The following is a 9,617-nucleotide window of genomic DNA, read 5'->3' as shown; positions in this document are numbered from 1 at the left end:
ACGTGCATACCATGGGGTCAGCCCTCTTAGACCCCCGTCGGGGCTGACGCCCCTAACCCTACTATCCATTTTACAGTTTCTTCACAAGTAACCATTGCGGTCACAATTTGACCTCATCAGCATCTAAGCTGGAACCGTTAACTAATTACTCACTATCGACATTGGCGCTCCTCATACTTGGGGGCCAGTGAATACATTACATTAATGGTAACTTGAGAGAGGTGGGCATTGATACACTAACAGAAAATTCTTACCAACAATCTTTTTTGGTAAAGCAATTTTTGCCAAAAAAATTGCTTTATGCAACTATAAGACCTTGTTAGTGTATTTTTTAGGAAACGTTGGAAAATTATTTCTAATAAAAATAAGTCTCCTTGGACCGTCAGTGCCTCATATTTCCATGAAACTTCCATGAAACACATTTCATGCTGAAAATTCTTACTAGGAAAATTTTGTGATAAGGCTTTTTGTCCAGAAAAAATGACATTTTACTACTATAAAGCCTTGTTAATGCCATTTTTAAGGAAATTTTGGAAAGGTATTTCTAGTAAAAATACATGTCTGTGGACCATTAGTGCCTCATTTTTTCTAGATATCACTTTTATTGTTGATAATTCTTATCAAGAAAATTTTGGTGTAAGGAAATTTTTTTCTGAAACAAATAACTTTTTACATCATTAAGGTCTTGTTACTGCCTTTTTTAGGAAACTTCGGGAATGTATTTCTAGTAAAAATATGTGTCGAGGGTCCATTAATGTCTCATGTTTCTTGGAAACACTATTCAAGCTAAAAATTCTTACCTAGAAAATTTTGTTGTAAAATAGTTTTTGCTGAAACAAATTACTTTCTATAAATCTAAGGTCTTGTTAGTTCCTTTATTTAGGAGACATTGGAAAAGTATTTCTAGTAAGAATACGTCTCTAGGTACTATTATTGCCTTATGTTTCTAGGAAACACTTTTTAAGCTGAAAAATTGTTACTAGGAAAATTTTGAGGTAAGGCAATTGATGCTAAACCAAATTACTTTCTAAAACCAGAAGGCCATGTTAGCACATTTTTTTAGGAAATGTTTGTTTAATTTACATCCCCATGAATAATACCTTAAGCAAGGGGAGAGAGAAAGAAATAAGAGAAAAACAAGAAAGATTCTTGGGTTGAGAGAGAAGAAGGCAAAAATAGAAGAGGTTTGGAGAGAGCTTCACACGAGAGAAGAGAACTAAGAGACTTGCTTGCTTAATTTCTGAGTTACAATCACCTCTTTTTATAGTTGAGGAGGTGATAAAGTCCATGTACAAGTAATCTTATGACTCCTAATTACATTCCAACAAGAACTCTCAATGTTAAGCCTATCATGATAATATTACGTTATCTATTTAAGAGACTAATTTAACTCAACTTCTAACTCTTCTTTAAGCATGCGAAACAAGATAGATAGCCAGCTTGTGGTCTTATCTTTGTGGGTCCCACATGATCTTCCAGCTCATGTTGATGGAGATACCAGCTCGTGGTATCTTTGGGGTCCCACTTGATCCTCAAATCTTCTATTTAATTCCATCTCATGTTCCTTACTCTTAGCTCGAGTCAATGTTAAGCACCTAGCCAAAACTACCTAAAAGATCGGCCTGTTAGGAGTGGAAACATAGGTACTTAACCCTAGGACAATAATAGTACAACCCGCCCGCCTGAGCTGACGACCACGGCAGCAATAACACAGCAATGAGAGCCGGGTCAAGATCCCATAATCGCTTACTGCCCAACGCCAGAGGAGTACGGTCACCCTGCGCATGCGGGGACTCGAACGCGGGATGTAGCCCTTGCTCTGATACCAAATGTTAAGCACCTATCCAATACTACCCAAAAGAGCGGCCCGTTAGGAGCGAAAGGCATAGGTACTTAACCCCAGGACCATAATAGCCAACTTGTATGAGGGTCCTTGTTGACATCTCTTGATCTCATGGTGGATCGCACCAGCTAGTGTAGCTATGGTGGGTCCCACATTGTAACACCCCCTCAAGCTGAGGGTGACAAAACATCATAAATGCCTAACTTGTTGTACAGGGTGGACAAATTTTTATGAGTGACTGGTTTGGTGAGAATGTTTGAAACCTAATTCTGTGAAGATACATGCTTAAGAGATAAGATGCCTGCAGTGAATTTTTCTCGTATGAAGTGACAATCTATTTCTATATGATTTATTCTCTCATGGAAGACTGGATTAGATGTTATGTGTATTGCAGCCTGATTATCGCAATATAGGGTCATAGGAGCTTCTTTGTAAAATCCCAGTTCAGTAAGAAGAAATTTGATTCATAGGAGTCCATTGACTGTGTGTGCCATGTCTATGTACTCTACTTCTGCACTAGATCATGCAACTACATTATGTTTCTTGCTCCTCCATCTAACCAAGTTTCCTCCAACCATCGTACAATATCCTGAAGTAGATTTCCTATCATCCGGCGATCCAGCCTAGTCTACATCTAAAAAACCTTCGATCTTGAAGTGTCCATGATTTTTGTAGAGAAGCCCTCTTCCTAGTGCTCCTTTGAGATATCGTAATATCCGTTCTACTGCTTGCCAATGGTTGAGTTGTGGATTGTGCATATATTGACTTACCACACTGATTGCATATGAAATATTTGGCCTCATTACGCAGAGGTAAATGACTCTTCCCACCAATCTTTGATATTTGCCGACATCTACCTCTTCTCCGGTACCTACACCTAATTTTGTGTTTGAGTCCATGGGAGTTTCTGTTGGTTTGCATCCCAGCATTCTGGTCTCCTCCAGTAGGTCAAGGACATACTTCCTTTGATATAATATGATTCCATGTCTGGATTGTAGTACTTCAATGCCCAAAAAATATTTGAGCAGTCCGAGATCCTTTGTCATGAATTCACCACATATCCATTCTTTTGTCTTCTGAATGCCCTCGGGATCACTGCCGGTTATAATAATGTCATCAACATATACAACTAGAAACACCTTGCCCTTTGGTGTGTCTTTAATAAATACAGAGTGTTCTTGAGAGCATCAGTGAAATCCGGCCCATATGAGTGCTTGGTTAAAATTTTCAAACCATGCACAAGGCGACTATTTCAGACCATAAAGATATTTTTTGTAATCGACATACGGACTCCCCCTCAACCACATACTCAGGTGGTTTCTGCATATAAATTTCCTCCATGATATCCCCATTAAGAAAAGCATTTTTTACATCAAGTTGATACTACCAGGAAGAGTTAGCTGCCAGAGATAATAACATATGTACCGAATTCAATTTGGCCACTAGAGAGAAGGTTTCTTCATAATTAATGTCATAACATTGTATTTAGCCTTTAGCAATAAGACGAGCTTTCAACTGAGCTACGAACCCATCCAGATTGTGTTTCACAGTAAACACCCATTTGCAATTGAAAGGTTTCTTATCTAATGGAAGTGGGACTATAGTCCATGTCTGATTTTCATAAAAGGGTTGCATTTCTTCATCCATAGCCGCCTTCCACCTTGGATGTTTGAGAGCCTCCTGATAGAATTGTGGAACAGGTATGAAGGCAATAGCAGACAAAACTTGACAACAAACAGGGGATAGACGATGATGAAACACAAAGTTTGTTATTGTTGAATTTATGGAAAAGATAAATACTTCATAGACTTCATTAACTTATTATAATTAGACTACATGAACCTCTATATATAATAGAGGACGGTAGTAGAGTCCAATTACAATAAAACTTCCTTTGTACCAATTACACCCAAACACTAACACTTGAAAATAAGTCCTAGCATAATTAAATAAATCAATATAGATAAAAGAAAAACATAACTCAAACTAGAACTCTTCTAAGACGTGACCATAAGATAAAGATGTCTTTGTGAGTCCTTCTTGATCTTCCAACTTATGTGATTAGGATACCAGCTTGTGGTAATCATGGTGGGTCCTACTTCCTATGTTCTCAGGCCCATCTTGTGGGCCTTCCTTGGTTGTGTGATCCATCTTATAATACTCTAGGATATGTGGGCCTCCCTTGGTCATGTGGGCTTGGGCCTATCTTCCAACACTCCCCCTCAAGCTGAGGGTGAGAGAACAACATGATCTCCTAACTTACTACAAATGATGTATAGAATCTTTTTGTATAAAATGACACTTCTTCCAATATGCCTTCGTTTTCCAACACTCCCCCTCACAATGTTGTGCCATTCCATGAGGCCCTGATAGCATAATATAAGTGAGAATAAAAATACTCCTAGTCGGTAAGACATTGCTCCATACTCCAATCCTAATGCTGAATGTAGGGCACACTCCATCTTCTGTAGGTAGTGTGTCTATCGACATTGCTCTGAAGTGTCCACCACCGTGTCCCTCAACAAGACAACGACACTCAAGTGGTAGGAGTAATAAAAGCCATTACAGGGGGTAGTGGGTTTATTTATAATGGTCTCCCAATCCGGACATAGACTCTCATGGTATCCCAACCGTGATATTTTTTAGAGTTAAATTTGTCATGGTGTCCCAATCCGGGCACCGACTCTCATGGTGTCCCAATCATAATATTTTTGAGAGTCAAATAAATTATGGTATGAGAAAAGGTACTGAGGCCACCTATTCTTCAATGATAATCTCTCATTCAAAGAGACATAATAGCAGTAGCTGTAATGTTACACGACCATCTTCCAACACATATAACACGAAACAAAATAATAAACCTTGTAGAAGGACCCATGAAATAATCATAATTCGATATAATTTTTTTTTCTTAGTTGCATAAGCTTCATCTTTTGTGCTCCCCCTTTCTTCAATATTTTTGTCACATAAACTCATCCACAACATATGGAATAAATTACCTCTTTCTTGTACTTTTTCTGCTTCTCCCCTGCAAGCTGGGATGTAATGGCAGTGATCCCAGCTTGAACCAAATATCATAGATGTAGAAATAAACCCAAATAACAGAGATGTATAAATAATCCCTCATACCAGGGAGAAGTAATAAATTTTTACGATATATCAACTCAAAAAGTGTTGCAAAACAATGGGCATAAATTCAATTTTTTCGATGCAACAACATACTTGCATGACCTTTGACTCTTCCAATGTGAATATATCCTTAAAAATAGATCATAATGACATAAAATTTTCTCCTTATGAAACTATAATTAAATAAATTTCATCCAAGTATAACTTCTCTTCAGAAAATATAATTATCAGAAGATAAATAATCTAATAGATTTTGGTCTCTTTCATCTGGCCGAACTAAGCATTGTTTCTGTTAAAAGGATAGTCCCACATACATTAGTGAGTATAAAGATTTTGTATTTATTAGATGGGAAAAAAAGTTTCCTAAGTGGCTAATTATTTTAGGATAAGGCCTTGGACCCAATTTAACATGCTATCAGAGCAAGGTTCTCATATGTGGGCATCCGCCCAAATTATCCATGTGCCACCATGTGAGGGCCTCTACCCAAATTATCCACGTGCCTACATGTGAGGGGGAATGTTAAAAGGATAGTCTCACATACATTAGTGAGTATAAAGATCTTGTATTTATTATATGGAAAAAAAGGTTTTCTAAGTGGCTAGTCTTTTTAGGATAATGCCTTGGACCCAATTTAAATGTTTCTCCTTTTTTTCCAGAATGACTAATGACTCTTCCAAGATCAATATCTCCTTATAAAAACATCATACAGAGAATTGGTTAAATAGGTAAGAAAATATACTTACATATATTTCTTTATATATATTGTTCTCCATATAAAGTCTCTTTCTTTATAGCATAAAATACTTGGAGGTTGAAGCTTTCTGCTGGTGCTAGAACCTCTTTTTCAATCTGACCTTTGCTGCTTCAAATATTAATATCTCTTTGTAGATAACTAGGATAAAAAATTGGTTGAATAGGTAAAAGAATAGACTTACAGATATTTCTTTGGATATATATTTCTCCATTTAAAATCTAGTTCTTGATAGCATAAAATACGTAGGAAGTGGAAGCTTGCTGCAGCTGCTCGAACCTAGACTTATGGAATTTATAGAAAAGAGAAATACTTCATAGATTTCATTAACATATTATAATCAAAGTACATGAACCTCTATTTATAATAGAGGAAGGTAGTAGAGTCCAATTACAATAAAACTTCCACTGTCCCAATTACACCCAAACACTAACACTTAAAGATAAGTCCAAGCATAATTAAATAACTCAGTATAGAAAAAAGACAAACATAACTCAAACTAGAACTCTTCTCTAAAGATGTTTTTGTGAGTCCTTCTTGATCTTCCAACTTATGTGATAAGGATGCCAGCTCGAGGTAATCATGATGAGTCCTACTTCTTATGTGCTTGGGCCTATCTTGTGGGCCTTCCTTGCTTGTGTGGTCCATCTTATAATACTCTTAGATATGCGAGTCTTCCTTGGTCGTGTGGGATTGGGCCTATCTTCCAACAGTTATGGGATGAGAATTAGAGGGCATGGTGCACGATCTGGGCTCTTTCCAAATTTCAATAGGATGAGTATCATATTGTGGGATAAAAATAACTGGAGAAGATGGACTAACCTCAGTTGGATCCAAAAACTCAGTAGGTGTGGAGTCAGCCAGTGTTTCTGGGGGCTGAGTTGTTTCTATAGCACGGGGCCTAACCGGTTGAGGATGTTGTGGACTCAATAGCAGAATGATTAATCCAGAGATGACGTGGATAAGTCAGTGACTCAGTGGAGTAGTGAAGTACCTTAACCAGTTTATGTTCTTTTAAATTCATGAATGTCAAGTAGGGAGCCCACGAGGGCAGTATTGTAATAATCTTAAACAATATGCTCGAGCCTTTGCCTTAAGAGGTCATCGAGAAGACAGGAAAGGGAAGAAGAAAGTTATAAGGGATCTGCGTTCTCCTTCAACAAACCAGGGTCAGTATTCCCTTGGAAACCAAGGTGCAGACTCCCTTTGACGAGCCTGGTTATCCTCATTCTATATCATCCATCTATCCTCTTCTCTCACGTTAGCCATTCCATTCCATGTTCCTCACAAACCCGTCACCATAGGTAGACCAAAAAGGTCTCGGCATCCTAGTTCTACCCTTGATTTACAAGAAGACCTCTCCCATCATCGAATCACTCAATCCATGGTCAGAGACCATAACATCTTGGTATCAGAGCAGGTCAATATGGGAGAATAATCCAACAACGCCGAGTTGATAGCAAACATCAGAGAAATGATGCATGTTGAGAGAGAACAGAGCGATGCCAAAGCAACAACAAGACAAGAGGAATCCGAAGAGCGTTTGGTCACATTGTTGGACAATAGGGTCGCCCAATAGGTACAATTACAAATTGACAATTTATCTAATAGACTATTTGATATAATTGGGGGAAAAAGTTCCAACCCACGGGAGGGGGAAAGGAGCCCTGTGGCCAGGAAGGGGTACCAGTATGTTGGACGCACAGAGGCACTAGTGTCAAGGGGGAATTTGAGTCCCAGAGGGGGGACCATCCCGAGATACACCAAATTGGAATTCCCAATTTTAAGGGATCAGAGGACCCACTGATATGGCTCAACATGTGTGAGAAATTTTTTCTCACCAACGAACTGCTAACAGTGACAAAGTGGGATTGGCTGCCTTCCACATGCTCAACAAAGCACAGCTATGGGGTCATCAAATAGAATTGGCGTATCTCGAATTAAATTGGCAGGAATTCAAAGATTTATGCTCCATCCGGTTTGGGCGTCCGACTCAAAATAATCCCCTGGGGGACTTGGTGTTGCTACATCAAATTGGCACTGTAGAACTGTACCAAAAAGCCTTCCAGAAGAAATTGGCTAGGGCTAGCAAGGTAGTCAGGGTGGACCAGCAAATCAGCTTGTTTACAGCTGGCTTGACAGAGGCCCTTCGTCTAGAAGTGGAGCTCCTTGCTCCTACGGATTTGGCTTGACCAATGAATTTGGCGAGAGCACTTGAAGCCAAACAAAAATTCCAGGCAAGCAAACCTCCATGGCCGGGAGGAAGACAGTCTACAAGCACCCCACACACAGCAACCCCATGGTGCAACTCAGTACCTTCCAGTTCTCCTCAAGCTTCCAAGACAAGTCCATCTCAACTAGCATTCATCAGAAAATTGAACAGGGTAGAGAAGGAAGACAGAAGGTCCCGAGGCTTATGTTATAATTGTGATGAAAAATATACCTTTGGACATCAATGCCAGAAATTGTTTTGGTTATAAGTAGAGGATGAGGAGGAGGAAGCCCTTGACAACACCGACCCAGTAGAGGAAGAAAACGAACCTGAAATTTCTCTCCACACCATTACCGGCCTCCAATCCACCAAAACAATGCAACTATGTGCCCTCGTCAATGAAAAACCACTCCTCAGTTTGGTTGGCCCTGGCAGTACTCATAATTTTATAAGCTTCAAAGCGGCTTAGCAATTGCAATTTCCAGCATAGCCTCATCCAACAGCTTCAATTTCAGTGGCTAATGGAGAAAAACTTCCCAAGTTATGGGATCAGTAAGGTAGTGTTGTTTTCCATTGAAGGTCATCCATTTGAGGCAAAATTTCTGATCATACCACTAGCAGGATTTGATATGGTTCTCGGAATTAAATGGCTGCAAGCTTTGGGGCCCATTTTGTGGGATTTCTCAGCCTTGACCATGAGCTTTGAGATGGCAGGCCAGAAGTACACTTTCCAGGGTGGTAAGACTGAAATTCCTCCACACTTACAAGTACTCCAGCAGCAGCAGCCCTCGGCCACGAAGTTAAAATTTTTTTTGGAGGATTATGACAAGGGCTTTCAGCAACCAAAGGGTCTCCCACCTCTGAGACAGTGTGACCATATAATTTCATTGAAGGATAGTTCTGATGTGGTTGTGGTGCACCCCTATCGATATCCCCATCTCCAAAAAGATGAAATAGAAAAACAATGCAAATTGATGCTTGAGCAAGGAATCATCCAAAGAAGTACATCCCCTTTTTCTTCGTCGGTCTTGTTAGTCAAGAAACAAAACAACACTTGGAGATTTTGCATGAATTATAGGGAATTGAACTCCAAGACTATCAAAGACAAGCTCCCTATTCCAGTTGTGGATGAGTTATTGGATGAATTTCATGGAGCACAAATTTTCACCAAGCTCGATTTGCGCTCAGGCTACCATCAGATCCGTATGTATTCTCCAGATATTCACAAGACAGCATTTCAGGCACATCATGGCCACTTTGAATTTTTGGTCATGCCCTTTGGTCTCTCCAATGCTCCATCAACATTTCAGGCTTTAATGAACGAGGTATTTACCAATTATCTCCGCAAATTTGTGTTAGTATTCTTTGATGACATACTAATTTTCAGTAAGTCTTGGCCTCAACACTTAGAGCATTTACAACTGGTTTTTCAATTGATTCTATCCCACCGGCTGTATTTAAAGAAGACCAAGTGTACATTTGGGAGAAAACAAGTAGTTTATTTGGGGCATATTATTACAGCGTCAAGGGTGACAGTGGACCCCAAAAAAATTACAGCTGTTACACAGTGGCCTCCACCAACCAATGTCTCAGCTTTATGGGGTTTTTTAGGCTTGGCTGTAAATTATAGAAAGTTCATTGCCAACTATGCGAGCATAGCAGCACCCTTGTCCAACCTGCT

Source organism: Aristolochia californica, unplaced genomic scaffold, assembly GCF_029961685.1.
Source record: "Aristolochia californica isolate CCGP_79_NKW_82.1479 unplaced genomic scaffold, dmAriCali1.0.hap1 SCAF_8, whole genome shotgun sequence".
Taxonomy (NCBI): domain Eukaryota; kingdom Viridiplantae; phylum Streptophyta; class Magnoliopsida; order Piperales; family Aristolochiaceae; genus Aristolochia; species Aristolochia californica.
This window is presented reverse-complemented; position numbering follows the sequence as displayed.